This window comes from Wyeomyia smithii, chromosome 2 (genome assembly GCF_029784165.1).
Source record: "Wyeomyia smithii strain HCP4-BCI-WySm-NY-G18 chromosome 2, ASM2978416v1, whole genome shotgun sequence".
Taxonomy (NCBI): Eukaryota; Metazoa; Arthropoda; class Insecta; order Diptera; family Culicidae; genus Wyeomyia; species Wyeomyia smithii.
This window is the reverse complement of record NC_073695.1, coordinates 93965552-93984956: the sequence shown is the minus strand read 5'-3', so window position 1 is coordinate 93984956 and position 19405 is coordinate 93965552. Positions and strand designations below refer to the sequence as shown.

The following is a 19405-nucleotide window of genomic DNA, read 5'->3' as shown; positions in this document are numbered from 1 at the left end:
TATGAAAAAATCAAATTTAGAATAAATAAGGCTACATCTGTCGAAAAATGTAAATTCAGTTTTCAAATACAGAAATAATCTATCTCGCAACACTTCCGATCAAAACTAACAGTTTTTTTAATACCCTGGTTTATTTTTATTAAAAAATCATCAGTATTTTTCGGCCATCTTACGTGTATGAATTGTAAAAAAAAAGAAAAAAAATGAACAAAAGATGCGTGACTTTGCAACAAAGAGGACAACAAAGAACCCAATGAATATTTCCTCCAATTTTGAGTCAAATCCGTGATGGCCAAGTGGTATGGACACTTTGTATGTAACGTCCCCTATATATGACACTCATTTCGAAAGATATCAATAAAAACTGAGTTTTTCAAATATCACTTTTTGTTAATGAAAAAAATCAGTGCAGAAACTAAAAATTGTTTTTTTTTTAGTTTTTAAGAAAAATTTTAATAATTTCATAAGAAACACCCCATAACAACTTTTTCCTAACTCTTGTCACTAACGAACGGTTATGATCTCAAAAGCAAAACTGTAAAACCGCGTGAAACATAAAAAAGTTTTTGATGGAAATACCTCTTTCCCTTGAGAGTGCTCAGTTCAATTTGTTCAGAAAAATTATGGTAGCTGAATTGTCTATTTAAAAAACTTCATTTGAAAAGAATCTGAGATTACCGATTTTTTCAAAATCTTTTTTTTTGTTTTAAAATATTTTTTTCAATGGAAAATCCCAAATTCATTTTTTTTTAATATTTTTAAATGATAGCTCAGACAATTCCCTGGAAGTCATCCCTTGACAACTTGCTCTATCTCTCATTATTATTTAGATATATCGATTTTTTAAACGAAAAAACTTCTGACCTTTCAAATGCTAATCCTGATGATTTTTTTTTTAATTATGCAAAGTTGCTTAGGGTATTGAGGCCTGCATACGAACATATTTATTAAATTATGAGGAGAGTACTGCCAACATCTGGCCGAGTTGGCGCGAAAACCTTCTTTGTACAAACAATGTACTGCGAAGTATGTCCCTTTTTTACATTCCTTCATTTTTCTACTTCCACGTTGTTGCCTTATTCCTCTCCGTAGTTTAAGAGATAATGACACGGTTTTTATTCATTGCGCATTGGTGCTTGAGTCCTTATCAATTGAACGAGCTTCTATCCGGCATCACTATTGCCCAGGAAGGTGTTTTGACAAATATCCTAAATTTGATGCTCTCGAACAAAAAGGAAGGCATAAGGGGCCATTCACATACCACGTGGACAGATTTTAAACTATTTCAACCCCCTCCCCCGTGGACAACTGCTCATATAAATTCTTAAAATTTTGTATGGACCGTGGACATTACACATAACACCCCCCCCCCCCCCTTAAAGCTGTCATCGTGGTATGTGGATGGCCCCAAATCAAATAATTCTCAGCTTTGGAGAAAACAAAACCAACCGTCTTTTTTAAAGCGACCACGTTTTCAATTGAAGCAGTGACTATGAGTTTTCCACATGTAAGTTCTACAGTACTCGTGAGTTTACCATCAAAATCATCTATCATCTTCCACATTTTGACGCTTGATCTTTTAATTTCAATTCTTGAGTTTTGAGTTTATCTTTCATGATTTGTTTTGTTTCCATTTACTTATTGAACATTTCTATCTGCTCATTCCCATTACAGCCGTCACAATTATTATTATTAAACTCTTAAATATAATTAAAACCCAGTTGAAACAAATTTTCAAGGATATCTCAATCAAAGCTTTATTGGTAGAATTTCGAAAAATGGAATAAATTAGAAAAAAAAAATATTAACATACTAGTTTAGCTAAAAATATCCTAAATAATTAGATAGAAATGCTTCATCACTTCTAGAAATAAAGAGAAAACTAGCATGCATAATACGTATTTTTACTGTTTTAATTTTGTTAAGTACACTACTACAAAACAGATTTAAAAGCTGATTAATTTAATTAATGACACAAGCTTAATTGCTTCGATCCTTGATTTGTTTTATACTTCGCAAGCAGCGAGCTACGCATCACTAAAGTCAGCCTAAATTATTCAAACCATCTGTAATAGATAAACTTGTAAATTGGCAGTGAAAAGTCATAGTTAATTAAAAGCAAAACCACAAAAGCCATCCTCTCCCGCGCACCGTGTAACCGTGAACACGTATTACAGTTTGTGTACACGCAAACATCGGTTGGCCAGCTGGCGTTTCACACCACCTGTAATTTGCCGTGATGTTATGAAATACCGAAACCAGCCGATGCCGATTTTCCGCCAATTAATAATTCGCTTTGCTTTATTTGATTTTAGTGAAACGAAAGCACCGCTCAACAGACAGGACATAATGGTCAGTCAGCGTTTAATCGGTGGAAATTGAATTTGTTGCACGAAGTTTTGGGAAATTTTAGGCTTTCTCAAATGTGAAGTCTATACGTTGATCGTCAGATTGAATCATTAAATTATTAGCTATTACACGTCCTAATATACGACCATTATTATGTGTAGTCCATCGTATGTCAATTTTCTATCACTAATCTTACCATAACAATAATCAACACTTATATTCGACACATGAATCATGCAACAAGCCGCTAAACCCAGTTTGATTAAACTATAGACCTGCGCGTTTATTTGACTAGGCACAATGCGTCCACGCCGATTCTGAATAAATATTCAGCATGAAGCTCGACATTCCAATCACGCTCCATCGACCCGGAAAGATGATATTTTGCGCTCAATTACAAAGCTGCACTGGAAATGACTTTGCAGCAAATTTCGCTTTCAGTTTTCCCACACGGCAATCCATGCAATCGTGCAGTTTAGCATAATTGTTATGCAATGCACATAGGCAGACATTCGTCAACTTCAATCTGCATCTCTCTCTGTCTCTCTAAGTCTCTCTCCTAGGCTAGCATACGTGCGCCCAATACGAATGGTCGTATGAGTGGCAATTCACTACAGTTTCCTCGAGCGAGTTTTCGTTTTCGTCACGGTGCCCACTTCTATTTTTCCTCCCAGATTGCATATTAATGCATCGCATCCAATGAATCATTTCCTTGAGACTGGTTGCAGTCCGAACCAAGTAATTATCATACTTCGGCAGTTTCTATTCAGTCATCTACGGTGGATCAAACACATTACACAGTGACATTCTGCTGCAAGTGAGCGAGCCAATGTTGTAATGTCCTCTACATCAGAATGTCCCCTCAAGCTCAATAGTAAATATACGAAAAGACAAAAATTTATCGCTAACCCTTTACGGGCGACTCACTCTTGCAACTCGATATTGTAGGGGACACCTGACTCGCTCAGGGCTGTCGTGCAACTTTTTACAGATTTCCGCGTAAAAAAACATCACCTGAGCTTGCATAATTATTTAAGTTACATTAAGTTTACAGGTATCCATGAAAAAATATTCTGAAGCTAAAATCCAGACCATAATCAACTGATTGGATTAGTAGCTTATTTGCACCTAACACGTGCCAAGCTGCGAAAAATTTATCCATCAAAACACCGATGGTTGAACAACAAACGCAAATAATTGTAATTTGACTGATCTTCAATTACTGCCGGCAGTCAGTAGCGGCGCGAAAGTGAGTCACGCGGGATAATAAAATTTAAGTTGATTACAAAGGAGAGAAAAAAAACGTTACCGACTGATGGTGAACGAAACAAAAGGTAAATAACGGATGGGTGAAAAATTATCTCACCACATCAATGCTTGCATATGAGAGCGAGCAACATGTGTTCGGATCGAAAAATTGGTGGGATTCGATGTTTCGCCGCATTTTATTGTGCTCCTCTAGAAAAAAAAACATCGTGTGCTTTAAAGTACGAATGTGATAATCGGTCATTGAACATGATTCAGGCTAATTGTGATATATTTGTCTTTAGAGTAATTTAAATTTTTGGGCGTCAACATTTCCTGCCTCGCACAGGAGCGTGATTTGAGAACCTCGATGTTCATTCATCTGTACCCTCTTTCTTCTCTTTTTTTCGCTTTGATAAAAATCGGGCATAATTCATTCATCGACAAATTACAGCACAATAATCACACTTTGCTTTTCTTATTTATTTGTTACTCATTTATTGGATTTTTTTTATGAAATTATGTTTTTGTGTTAGAGGCTTATAATTTTTATTTTATCGGTGTTGTAATTTCTAATAAGGCATCGTACATAAATTATGTTATGCTAAAAATCTAAATATCAAACCACTTCACCTTTGTAACAATAAGTAACGTTTCGTATGAATCCCGCCTCTAGAAATAGGTAATACTGAACAACCTCACACCCTCGCCACCATTCTCAAATTTTTCGATTTCAGGAAAATATCACAGTTACGTAGCTATCTCCCTCCACACACATATGGAACAATAAGTAACGCAGACTCAACCCCCCTCCCCCTCCTCTCCCTCCCTTCATGGGTTACGTAATTTGTGTACGATGCCTTACGGTATTTTCTCTACAAGCCTTAAAGATATTTATAAAAAGCTGCTAACTACAAGAAGAATTTCTCAATGAACTAACAATGCGATATTATGATACCAAATAAAAATCAATATTATGGTTCTAAATAAAAGTTACGACTTACTCAAAGATAAACACTGAAGTCTATTTCACGCGAGTTATTTTTACGCGGTTTTTTTATACGCGGATTTTACGCGATTTTTTTACAAAATCGCAAATTATTTTTATGTGATTTTTTAAAATAACACGGATTAGTTACGTTTAGAGAGATTAAAATAATTTACGCGGTATCAAATAAGTTTGACTAATATAAGTGAATCTATGGCTCATGGAAACAAGACTTACATGTGTTTTATTTTAATCTTATCAATTTATATTTTTAATATATTTGTTCCAAAATTTCTGTTATTTTGATTCTATTGATTCAAAAAAGAGAACAAAAAAGCATTCATAATTCAGGTCGTTGCGATCAACTTTCGATTAGGGAACGGCTGCTGAAACTTGAACACATAGTAAAACCATCATGAAAAAGTTATTGCCCTGATTTTCAATCAATTTTCATTCATTTCATTTCTTCATTTTGACTCAAGAGCAAGTTCATAAAAATGTCTCAATTTTTTTGTGGTACATAAAAAAAGTGGACGAAAACGTGCGTGTAGACATGTTTTTGAGTTCTTTTTTCGTTTTATTTATCAATTACTCTTCAGTTTTCGCGACAAATTTGTTGGAGTAGATCTTCCGGCAGGCACTTCGTACTATAAATTACCCCGTTCATGGCCAGTTCGAAGCGAAAGAAGAGCGGCTTTGCCACCCCCTTCTCGCTAATTGTCAGCTACAGCAGCACCTTCTTGAGAAACTTGGTGTGTGAACTTCAGCTCGGTGCTCACTTCCTCCATGGGGAAGTAAAATACGAAATGCCCTGCCAGTCGTTGCCATTCAGATTGAGACAGGTCACATCGTCCATTACTCCCGCTACGTCGCGATTTGCCGGGAAATCTACTTGACCATTTTATTCAGGCACTATCACTGCGTCATTGCCTGCAACTTCAAGACCAGTAGACGGGACTGCCGCTTCCTGACATGTATGTCCATGTTCGCCAGGTACTTTTTCACTGTTTGGCCGGTTACACCGACCTCTCGATCAAGCGCAGCGATGTATCCATTTTTCTCTCGGTCTTCCTCTGCATTCTTTGGAGCTTCTTGTAGCTCAGGGTCGTCGGCCGTCCAGAACCATTCGAAGCTTGTTGTCCAATACTGCCAAGATGTTGTAGATGCAGGAACGGGCGTATCCGGTGTCCACGAAATGCCGCACGATGTCCTTTTTCGGACGGAGTAGCTTCATTGTTTTCACTATCACGGTTAGAATGCGACTAATAGAGCTGTCATTTTTTATTCTGCTGGTTCATGGGCTACTATGATTGATGCTACATGGGTAGTTTCGTCAGTGCGAGTGAAGTTAAACCCATGAAAAATCGGCAATTTTTGTCCATATTTTTACCGGAAACGTTAGAAATGGTATTGATAGTTACAAATAATTTTAAACCCGGAACGGTTTGTTTGATCGGCGAGACGCCTTCGACAAAGTTGTATTACCTACCGAGTGTGTTTTTTTTTTTTCAAAAAATATGACACTCCAAAAAAAATTATTTCTAATCTAAAATAAAATAAAAAATCAATAATCTGGGGAAACTTTTTTACAATCTCATATGTTTATGAAATCTAGAAAGTTGAAATTTTAATTTTTTTACGGTTTTGAATGTTATGGTGAGGGTACAGTAAAGTTCTTTTTTACACGATTCTACGTACCGTGCAAAAAAAAATCGTGTAAAAAAAACCGCGTTATTTGGAAAAACGTCGTAAAAAAAACCGCGTTATTCGGAAAAACGTCGTAAAAAAAATCTTGTAAAACACAAACCGTGTAAAAATTAAACTGTGTAGAAAACAGCCTATTATAGTTTGTTGCCGTTACTGATACTTACTGTAACAATTTTACGCGAAGATGAAAAATCGTGCAAAAAAAATCGTGTAAAAAAATCGCGGTATTTGGGAAAACGACGTAAAAAAAATCGTGTTATTTGGAAAATCGTCGTAAAAAAGAATCTTGTAATATAAAACCGTGTAAAAAAAAGACTTTACTGTATTTGATAATGGTCCTTCCTAAACATACTCTACCAGGACTTCTAGAGGGCAATTAAATAATACAAGGTCAAATAGCACCCAATATGGGTATTTGGCCATTTGGATTCCAAAAGGGTGACTTTCGGTATGTGGGAGCGAATCCAAATTGGCCGAACCCCACGCAATATGAGTATTTCCGGAATCGAGATGATGCCCATAGACCGGAAATCAACTCCAGACGCCATTTTGACATTTAAAATGGTAATTTCCGGTTTCCGAAAACAGCTAAAATTGACCAAAGTGCCACATATGACTACATTCAGGACTGTGATGATATCTAGAGATCGAAAACGACCCCCGACGCCATTTTGGATTTCAAAATGGTGACTTCCGGTATCTCGAAGAGAACCAAAATTGGCCAAATAACATCCAATATTGGTGTTTCCGGAATCGGGGTGATATCCAGAGACTTGAAAACGACCCTAGCGGCCATTTGAACTTTTTAAATTTCATTTTTCAAATAATTTAAATTTATTTTAAATTCCGAAATGGCGTCTGGAGTTGATTTCCTGTCTGTGGGCATTACCTCCATTCCGGAAATATTCATATTGGCCGGTATTAGGCCATTTTTAAATCTTTTCCAGATACCGGAAGTCACTATTTTTCAATTCAAATGATCTCTCATTTTCAGGTCTCTTCAAATCATTCCGATTCTGGAAAAAATATAGATAGGATGGTATTCGGCCAATTTTGGTTCCCCTCCGGAACCACCGGATTTTTAGAGCCGAAACGATTTATTAGATCAGTATATTGTCTTCAACAAAGTTGTAGATCATAATTTTGTCTTAAAAATATAGACTTTAAACATAAACTTACAAAAAGTTCATAAAATTTTTTTTTAATTTTTATTTCTCCAAGTTTAATTAGCTATCAATGTTTAGCGAACATTGTGTATTTTTGTTTAATAAAATCCAGAATTTCAGAAAGTGGGTTTTCTGAGATTTAATTACATGTGACCCTAAAGCTCAAACTGGAAAAAATGAAAGATTATAGCTTTTTCACTATTCCTGTGAAATTTGGTGCTCCTAGCCATATCAGTTACGCGGCACAAGCCCCTATCCACTCCATCGTGAACGTTAGCCGTGCGCCTCCTTTCACTGTTAAATGGGTGGAGACGCTAAGTTAATTATTCGACAGCATTCTAGTGAACGAGCTTAGGTGAAAATTTGAATCTAGAACTCGATTGTAATATTCTAGAGAAAAACTTTTTTTGCGAAGTGTTACATGTGATGGAGCGGACATTTCCCTGTAACTACAAATTAGGGGGACCCAAATTTTTTATGAAATCCAGAATCTAACTTTCTTATCTTTGTAGATAGAGATGTTCTACATCTAACTTTCTTATCTTTGTCGATATAGATGTTCTACAATGTTGTAGCCGCGTTAATTTTGCGTAACTTTTTTAAAATAAAGTTTTTTTCTATCTTTCAAAATAAACGATATCCACGCAAAAGTTCAAGTCTTGTACAAACAATGTGTCTTCCCGATACGCACAAATTTTCCACTAAAATCGCACAATAAAAGTGTGAAATGCAGAACGAAACAGTTGTACTGCGAATACATTGACATAGATTGAAATCAGATTATATATCATATACACGAGAATCGTGATGTTCCGGTAAACTTCAGTTTCGTGCGAACGATCATTTTAGGGCGCTCGAAAAATCGTGCCTCATTTTCGTGTGCCGATTCTTATGAACGACTTACTTATCCCTAATAATACTCTATAGCGAAAACAACCTTAAGCGATTCATGTTCCCCCACACAACTTAGTGACGCTGGTAACGTGGTATTGTTTTTTTTTTTTTTTTTTCCACAACTTTGCTGAAGGAAGCAATCTGGTATTTTGAAAATTAGGAAAAATATTATTTTACCTAACTGTTAGGAAAATTAATATTTCAAGAGATATTCTAGAGAAAACTCCACAAAAGTTGATTTAAATAGGCAGATAGAAGTATAATGTCTTCGACAAAGTTGTTTCTTATAAAATCTGCTAAAACCTTGCCGTGAAAAGTGTCCACTAAAATGAGAAAGCTTTGGAAACAGTGTGCAAGGCTTTCCTTTTATTTTTTATTTTAATTTGGTTATTCCATTTTATCTCGATTTGTTTTTTTATTTTTATAAATCAAAATTCAAGCGAGTCGCACGAAACTTAATTTGCATGACATTAGGCGAATAATATAAAAGAGACAGGTACATGTGCAAGTGCTTCACACCTTCGATACTAAAGTTTCGGTTGATGAAATTGACATATTTACATATCCTCTCTAGAGTCCACAAGATACAAATCGTGTTACTTAGGTCACGAAATGGCATTTTTTCCTTAGTGTACAACAGTTCACAATATATTACAGTTAAAAAGCACAGCAATAATATTTAAACGATCGAGAATTTTCATAAAAGCATTCAGCAAAAAAGTAATAAAAAGACTCCAAAGTCAGAGCATGTTTTCTGTTGATTTTCAAGTGACTAGGTATATCAACCTTGACTAATTCTGAACGTGCAAATCCAATACGTGATCCATTTGAGAGCTTGATCCAAACAATAGTCAGAGCTGTAAACCTATTCCATCTGTTGGGCACTTTAAATAACTTTCCCACGCTCTTGTGTAAACGTTCGCTTTGTTTTTAATAACAGTGCATTTAACTTCTAGCTACACCCCGATTTACGGACCCTGACATTTTACACTTCACTTCCTCCAGCTCGGTATTAGTGGCAATAATCGTACTGAAACGACTACTTTTGTACAGCTTGGTTGTACAAAATCTTTCTAAAGTTTATTATGCATAATACGTAGATGTACACGGAATAGAATATATGCTTATTTTAGTTTTCTGCCCATGTTATGCTAGAAGTAACAATTAAAAAAAGGAAACAACAAAAACTTAATGTGCTAACCAAACCACACTACCCAGTTATCCAGTGCACTGATATAAATCACTGCACTCACGAAAGCAAGAATGCAATTTCACAGTGTTATCCTTCGAAAAACCAATATTGTTTATTAGCACTGATATGCACATATACCCAGCTCTGTATGATATTGGTTTTTCATTCCGAAACATGAAAATAGTGCAAACATTCAAAAACTACCAAATGCAACCAACGTGTATATTTGAGCAATAACTTCTCACTATCCCCTCCAGAATTTCACTTCGCTCTGAAAAAAACAATTTATATCATAACTTCACCAAACACTACGCGAATATTTCATACTGTTTGTTGATCGAAAATCCTCGCATGCTTTCACCCTAGGCCCGTACCGTGCTATCCGCTATCCAATAGTAAGGATGCAGCCAGGGATTTCGAACAAACATCGAACGTTCGCGATCCGAACAACTTTATTTATAGCACACCAGTTGTAGTGCCAGTTCAAATATGCATATTCGTAGTCTAAGCTCTCAACTTCGGTGCCATGCTTCCACACTAGCGATTGTATTCCGGAGAGCCTTCACACCCGGCGGCAGCGCCGTCGATGTGAAGTGTCGCTTTACGTCGATAAATTAATACCGTTTTCAAGTTCACCGCCTGAGCCACCCAATCGAAGGGACAAACTTCCGCACCAGGACCAACACGGGTGCGATGCGAATACAGAAAGAAGCAGCAAGTTTTGTGTTGTGAAAGTACTTGATTGCAGATTACTTGCAATTTGCGGTTTGGGATATACAACAGCATAGTGGTGGTAGGATTTTCTTGAAGTAAATCTGTGATTGATTGCTTCAATTTTGATAATTGATTTTTCTTATATCGTCGTGAACGCACTTTTTAAAATATACCTAACTGAATTATTTTTTTTTTGTTAAACCCAACTATAATTAGTAATAACCTAATCGACATATTTAACCTGTTTATTATCTACGAGTAAAATGAATCAATTCGATTTTGTTCTGCTCATTTTTCAGCATAGTCAAGAGAGATTAATGCTTGTTTATGTAAATATCTGGAACCTCTAGATTTTGTTGTTTTAAAATCGACGTTCTTTCATATAACAAGTTGTCTGGCAATTATAGATTTTATTAGATTTTACCCAAATTATCGCACAAACAATTTCTGTGACCTATCCGGAAAAATAAGCAATTAAATTGTGTTCATAGGACTATACACATGCAAGAAGGACACAGGACACAATAGAGATTTTTTTTGTGTGAGAAAACCGAAATCGAATGTTGATAAAACCAAGAAATCACTGTACTACTAGAGTTCACTGCTCTCATTACGCATGCTGGTTAGAGCAGTCACTCGAAAAATGACTTATTACAAGCAATACAAATGCAACATTTTGTTCAGTTCAATATGTTATTATTTAAAATTAGCATTAATTATATGTAGTGATTAAATATTTTCAGTAAACACATTACTGAATAGTTACATATTCATAATATGTATCAATAATCTATTCTCACGATTTCACTTTCATTTTCTGCTACCATTAATCAAACTTTCGATCAATTGCAAGCAATCACTTTATAAATCACACACCGATCAATTAATTCATTATGCATGATATGCATACATCAAATATCCATACAAGTCAATGCAGTCACAATAAGCCTTCCTACGCTAAACGTTTTCGCTAATCAGTGGCCTATCTGCTAGAACCGGACCAGATCCATCTACGTTACTGACAAACATGAGGGCTCAATGGTTAGGGGCCTTCGGCTTTTCCCATTGCTCGTAGGCACTAACCCAACAATCTTTAACTCAATTCGATCAAGTGCAAATCACGATGACTAATCAAAACCCTAGAATGCACACGGTAAATCAAATGCGACCGTTAATCTTGATGAAGTGCGCATTTCCACAAATGAAATAATAAATCAGGTCCGGCTAACAAAAGCTTTTCTGCTTTTCAACATGGTCGGAGCCTGCCCGTACTACTGGCGTAGGTACACCTGGCACATATCGCCATCACATCAAAGTGGGTGATCTAAACAATCAGATAAACTCAATCCAACAATTGTCCTTATTATTGATTCTGAAACCGGCCCCTATTCTGCACACTATTGCTTAGATCAATCTTATTGCACCGCTAGTAGGAGCACATAACCGACATCCGTCGTTCCGTCATACCAAAATAATATATCTGTTGATTGGCTACAGTAAAATCCCAACCGGATTTGCGCGGTTGTTCCCGGGTAGCATTTTTACCTCACCGGCAGTATTGGCCAAAAATTTCAATCAATCTGACATTCTGACTGGAAACAGAGCACTTTTTTTCTAACGATATCCATTGTTATGCAAATTCCTGTACAACTTTAGTTTCTACCTACTCGACGAATATGACACAATACTAGGATACCATCGCTCGAGCAAGTCCATTCAGTTGCACCAATCACCTGGACCGTGGTCTATTACTGTACACTGTACAGCCTCCGTACCTGATCTATGGAATAAGTCTCTCTACGTGGGAACCATGTATAGCAACGTGCGATTGAATGCTTTAAGTTGTACGAGAACCAAAGTAAAGCCCACATTCGAGCATTGAGGGGGCTGGAGCGGCTCGATTTACAGAAACGGAACGCATTCTGAACTACATTTCGTTAGGTCCGGTGTAAGTTACTCCGCACGTATATGCAGATGAAGCACATGCACCTGCAGGAGCTTTATCATGTGTGCTCGAACGCTGACTAGAACTGGGTTCCCAGTCCGATGAATTGACAGCAAACCCTCTTTTGCACTGGACGAGCAAACGGACCTGTTGGTCCGTGTTGCTGATGAAACTGTCTTGAGGACTGTATGCACCATGGTTGTTAACAATAGGCCATTTTCTTTTTACGTAGTGAAAAATTTCAAAAAGTTTCAAGGATGAATGATGGGCTAATTTTCCTAGTGCAGATCTTGAACCATTGAAACTGCAGACAAAATGATTCCAAGCATACGGTTTCTGGGCGGGTAATGCCGGCCAACCGGCATAGCTTTCGAGCAAAACTACAGGCTGTGCAGTGGAAATGATATTCAAAGTAACTTCGCAGTACGAATATTGTTATTTGACGTCTGGATGCTGACACCTACGGTTTAGTACGGTCTTGGTAACAATCTCAAATTCTTGTATACTCAGTTTCACAGAACGAACGTTGAAAAAATAATTTGTAACAACATTCCTTCTGTAGCACTCTCTACACGATTCCTACACGTATACATTAGGGTGCCATCGTATGGAAAAAAAAGTGACCAGAAAGGTTAAAAAAAAAACAATACAAAATGTTCACCTGCTCGAAAAAACACCCTGTGCGAAATTTCAGCTAAATCGGACTTGAATTGGGGTGGCGCAAAGCGATCGAAATTTGTTTTTTTTTAGAAACCGAAAAATCACCCAAGGGGGAGGGGTACGGGGTACGTGAAATTACGGTTTTCGAAAATTTTTTTTTTTTATGCCAAATGACTTAAAAACGCATCATTCGTTGTTTTGCTTTCGTCTCGATTAGACGCAAATTGTTTATCTCCGTTTGAGTTCGCAAAATAACAATACACGAGTTATCGTACGGGTGTTTTTTTGTCGATTAGTTCTCGTGCTGCGCAATAACAATAGACTGTTATATATCGGCAGAAACATCTGCACACTGGTAGGGGCAGGCTACCCCGCCAGTGATTCGATACGCAGCTGATATATCAGCAAGAATAATTCTCCCGCACCGCTGTTACCCCGCTAGCAGCACGGACCATCATACGATCGAGCGAGTGGAAGTCAACTACAAGTGGCATCTACAAGGTCGCGTGTAGGACACGGCCACTGTGTCTCAACACGAAGCTGGATCGTCATTGTTTGTTCTGCGGAGACGCTCGATTAATCCTACTATCAGCCGTGAGGTCGTGACTTAGACGTTCGGTGAAGTATTACCTTTAGAATTTTTACTATTATTATCAATATTATTACTATGTTATAATATTATTATTAATATTATTACTGATATTATTATTGTTATTATTAATACTATTACTATAATTATTATTATTATTATTATTATTACTATTGTTATTAGTATTAGTATTACTGTCTTTTTTTTTATTTGATCCATTGTAGATTGAAAAATTGTTTTTAAAATTTAACATCAACTACTTGAACCCCCCCCCCATATTCGAATATTTATCGTTTGTGTGCGGTAGAGCGTAACGCTCCCGCAAAATGGACGACATGCAGGTGCAACTTTTCCTGGAGGTGGAAACAAACGGGGAAGAAATTGAAATTTCTCCCATCAGCACACCCCTACCTTCCCCTGTGCCCTCCCCTTTGCCAAGTCCTGTACCAAGAGTACCGGAAGTACGGGTAAAAGCTTACCCAGATGCCGCTGGCGGTCCCTACGTTGTTTTTTTCCGGCCCATAAAGAAGCCATTGAATATTATCCAAATCGGCAAAGACCTGGCAAAACATTTTTCGGCCGTAACCGAGATTACGAAGGTGAGGCCGAACAAACTGCGAGTTGTCGTGAGTAGCTTGAAGCAAGCAAACGAAATTGCTGGCTACGAGCTCTTCACGAGAGAGTATCGCGTGTACATCCCTGCCAAGGATGTAGAAATCGACGGTGTGGTTACCGAGGGGAATCTCACTGTCGATGACATTTTGCGTCATGGAGTTGGCTGCTTTAAAAACCCCTTGATGCAAAGTGTAAAGATACTGGATTGCAAGCAATTGCATTCAGTATCCATCGAAGAAGGGAAGAAGAAATTCCTCCCTTCGGATTCCTTCCGAGTAACATTCGCCGGATCCGCGCTGCCGAACTACGTCCGCTTGGACAGGGTTCGTCTACCTGTACGCCTGTTCGTACCGCGGGTCATGCATTGCCAAAACTGTAAGCAGTTAGGTCACACAGCCACCTACTGCTGCAACAAGGCACGCTGTAGCAAGTGCGGAGGCAATCATGCTGAGAACGCTTGCAGTGGGGATACTGAAAAGTGTCTTTATTGCGAGGGAACTCGGCATGACCTTCCGGCATGTCCCGCGTACAAACAGCGCGAGGAAAAAATTAAGCGTTCCCTTAAGGAACGATCAAAGCGCTCTTTTGCAGAAATGCTTAAGAGGGCTGAGCCACCCTCGACAGGAAACATCTTTTCCTTTTTGCCAACCGATGAGGGTACATCTGACGATCCCGTCGAAGGGTGTTCCTATGCCTTGCCAGAGGGATCTAGGAAGAGGAGAATGCTCAACTCTCCTAATCTTTCTCGTAAAGGTCGTAAGATAACCCCTAGCGGAATGACCAATAAGACAACACAAAAAGGAAGCGGTGAAGAAAAACCGAAGCAAGTACCCCCCGGTTTTAATTTCAAATCAAACCAGGAGTACCCACCGCTTCCTGGGGCACCAAAAACCCCTCGGGCACCCATTTCTCGATCAGAAGACATAAAAGAAACAGGGTTCATAAAATTCTCTGATATTGTGGACTGGATATTTAAAACATTCAACATACCAGATCCCCTTCAAAACATTCTTCTTGCCCTTCTCCCAACAGTGAAAACCTTTTTGAAGCAGCTCACAGCAACTTGGCCCCTCATTTCAGCTATCGTATCTTTCGATGACTAATTCGTTGAAAGAGGTTAGGAATTTTGTCACTGTGTTACAGTGGAACTGCAGAAGTATCATCCCCAAATTTGATTTATTTTCACATTTGATAAGCACATACAATTGTGATGCGTTCGCGCTTTGTGAAACTTTTCTCAATTCAAATGACCAACTTAATTTCCACGATTTTAACATCATTCGTCGAGATCGAGACTCACACGGTGGAGGGGTACTTTTAGGGATCAAAAAGTGCTATTCTTTTTTCAGAATTGACCTCCCCTCGATCTCGAATATTGAAGTTGTTGCCATTCAAACGAATATGAATGGAAAAGACCTTTGCCTTGTTTCGTTATATATTCCCCCATCCGCGCGGATTGAACAGAAGCAACTCCTTGATATAGCAGAATTGCTTCCCGCACCTTTTTTGATTTTGGGAGATTTTAACTCTCACTGTTCGCTATGGGGGTCGCTGTACGACGACAACCGATCTTCTTTAATCTGTAACTTGATCGACGACTTCAATATGACAGTTTTGAATACTGGGGAAGCGACACGCGTACCTAATCCTCCGGCACGTGAAAGCGTGCTTGACCTATCCCTCTGCTCGACATCACTAGCGTTAGATTGCCAGTGGAAAGTAATCAACGATCCCCACGGTAGTGATCATCTTCCAATCGTTATATCAATTGCTAATGGTTCAACTCCCCCGAACCCAATCAATATTTCCTACGACCTTACACGTAATATTGATTGGAAGCGTTATGAGTCTATTATAGCGGAATCTATCGAGACTCACGAGGAACTTCCTCCGGAGGAAGAATACGCGTTCTTAGCTGGCTTGATAATCGACGCCGCGACGCAAGCTCAGACGAAACCGATACCCGGGGTAACGATTAGACAACGCCCTCCCAACAAATGGTGGGACAAAGAGTGCTCTGAGCTGTACGCGCGAAGGTCCGCGGCGTATAAGGACTACCGGGAGTACGGCACTGTCAACCTACTACGAAAGTACGAGGCACTGGGCAGGCAGATGAAGAGCTTAGTAAAGGCGAAAAAACGCGGGTACTGGCGGCGGTTCGTAAACGCGTTGTCGAGGGAAACAGCGATGAGCACTCTTTGGGATACCGCCAGGCGCATGCGGAACCGTGACGTTTCGAATGAGAGTGAGGAGTATTCAGATCGCTGGATACTCGATTTTGCCAAAAAGGTCTGTCCGGACTCTGTACCGGAACAGAAAACCTTTCGCGACGCGTTTATAGTAACTACGGAAGAGCCTCCATTTTCGATGTTGGAATTTTCAATGGCTCTCCTGTCGTGCAACAATAAGGCTCCAGGGTTAGATAGAATAAAATTCAACCTGTTGAAGAATCTACCCGACTCTGCAAAAAGACGCTTGTTGGACTTGTTCAACAAGTTTCTTGAGCTAAATATTGTTCCGCATGACTGGAGGGAGGTAAAAGTCATTGCTATTCGGAAACCCAGGAAACCTGCCTCTGATCACAATTCATATAGGCCGATTGCAATGCTCTCTTGCCTCCGGAAATTAATGGAGAAAATGATCCTCTTACGGTTAGACAAATGGGTCGAAACAAACGGTTTACTTTCAGATACTCAATTTGGCTTTCGCCGGGGCAAAGGGACGAACGATTGCCTAGCGTTGCTTTCTACTGAAATTCAACTCGCATTTGCTCGAAAAGAGCAAATGGCTTCTGCGTTCTTGGATATTAAGGGGGCTTTTGACTCTGTCTCTGTAGAAGTTTTAAGCGCGAAACTTCATTCGCAGGGACTTTCACTAAATTTGAATAACTTTTTGCTCAATCTGTTGTCAGAAAAGCATATGTATTTCTCACATGGCGATTCGACAACTTCCCGAATTAGTTACATGGGCCTTCCCCAGGGCTCATGTTTAAGTCCTCTCTTATATAATTTTTACGTCAATGACATCGATGAATGTCTTGCAAATTCATGCACGCTAAGGCAACTTGCAGACGATAGCGTTGTATCCATTACTGGTAGCGAGGCTAGCGATCTGCAAGGACCATTGCAAGATACCTTAGACAATTTGTCTGAATGGGCTCTTAAGCTGGGTATCGAATTCTCTCCGGAGAAAACTGAGTTGGTCGTTTTTTCTAGGAAGCATAACCCAGCTCAGCTGCAGCTCCTACTAACGGGTAAAACGATCTCTCAGGTTTTAGTCGCTAAATATCTCGGGGTCTGGTTCGACTCTAAATGCACCTGGGCTTGTCATATTAGGTATCTGACACGAAAATGCCAACAGAGGATTAATTTTCTTCGTACGATTACCGGAACCTGGTGGGGAGCCCACCCAGGAGACCTTCTAAGGCTTTACCAAACAACGATATTGTCAGTTCTTGAGTACGGCTGTTTCTGCTTCCGCTCCGCCGCGAACACGCACATTATAAAATTAGAGAGAATACAATATCGTTGTTTGCGTATTGCCTTGGGTTGCATGCAGTCGACCCATACGATGAGTCTTGAAGTGTTAGCGGGTATTCTTCCGTTGAAACATCGTTTTTGGAATCTCTCTTACCGGTTGCTAATTCGATGCACAGTTAGGAACCCATTAGTAATTGAAAATTTCGAGAGGTTGGTCGACCTTCAATTTCAATCCAGATTTATGACTTTATATTTTGACTATATGGCTCAAGATATTAATCCTTCTTCATACGATTCCTCCAATGTCGCACTTTTAGATACTTCTAATAATGCTATATTTTTCGACACCACCATGAAACAAGACATTTCTGGTATCCCGGATCAATTGCGACCCCAAGAGATCCCTAAGATTTTTTCGAATAAGTTCAAACATGTTAGTTATGATAAAAGGTTTTACACTGACGGATCTAATCTAGATGAGTCCACTGGCTTCGGTGTTTTCCACGAAAATTTTACCGCCTCCTACAAACTCGATGCTCCTGCTTCCGTGTACGTCGCAGAACTTGCTGCTATTCAGTACTCTCTTGGAATCATCGAAACCCTACCCACAGACCACTACTTCATCTTCACAGACAGTCTCAGTGCCATTGAGGCTCTGCGATCGATGAAGCCTGTGAAGCACACCCCGTATTTCCTGGGGAAAATACGGTGGTTTTTAAGTGCTTTAACAGATAAAAATTACCGGGTTACCTTAGCGTGGGTCCCTTCTCATTGCTCGATTCCGGGTAACGAAAAGGCTGACTCTTTAGCTAAGGTGGGTGCTATTGATGGCGATATTTATGAAAGACCAATTGCTTATGATGAATTTTATAGCATTTTGCGTCAGAGAACACTCAACAGTTGGCAATCATCATGGAACTCAGATGAACTGGGACGGTGGCTACATTCCATTTTTCCTAAGGTATCGACGAAAGCATGGTTCAAGGGGTTGGATGTAGGTCGGGACTTCATTCGCGTGATGTCTAGACTTATGTCCAATCACTACACGTTAAACACGCATCTCTTTCGTATAGGGCTTGTAGACAGTAATCACTGCGTTTGTGGCGATGGCTACCATGACATCGAGCATGTTGTTTGGTCGTGTACCGAATACTGTGGTGTTAGGTCCGAGCTTATAGATTCCCTTCGGGCCCGAGGAAAACAACCGAACGTACCCGTTAGAGACATTCTGGGAAGCGGTGATCTCCAGTACATAACACAGTTATACTGCTTTCTGAAAAACGCTGACATTAAAATTTAAAATTTTCTTTGTCTATTTGTCAGATTAAGGATACAAATATGCTATGCTGAAGACACGGAAACGAAGAGCCCGCAACTATGCTTACACAAATATTTTGAACCCACAACAAACAAGAATACAATTGCTCTACCAGTTGAAAAACAAAGTTCCAAAATAGTTTTAAGTCAAAATTGTATCTCCCCTCCTCTCACCTTAAATCCCCACTAGCTCGTAGTCGGCCGCGAGAATAAAGAAAAGGCCTCCCTCTTTTCCCTGCTAACGTAGAATTAAAACGAATTGTACTTGGCTCAGTAAAACAGAAAATGTATCGTGCCGTGTCAAATAAACTAATTTAAAACTAAACTTAAAAACGCATGAAACGTTGAGAATTGGTGTCATCTGAAAAAATTTTTTTTTGCAAAAATCGACTCTCTGGGACTTAGTCGTTTTTTTATGTTTCATTAGGGTGGTTCATTTATTCGACATAGGGTGGTTCATAATATTGTGTAAATACCGGAATACCAATAGAAAAATCCCTGAAAAAATAATATTTTTTATATCATTGTCGTTAGGGTGGCAATGT

At 38.9% G+C, this 19405-nt stretch overlaps 1 protein-coding gene across 2 annotated transcripts in view; it reads left to right on the top strand.

Annotated features, from left to right (window-relative positions):
- The window catches only part of LOC129725264 (uncharacterized), a 343698-nt gene that overhangs the window by 272028 nt on the left and 52265 nt on the right, over window positions 1-19405 (top strand). The window lies entirely within an intron of this gene.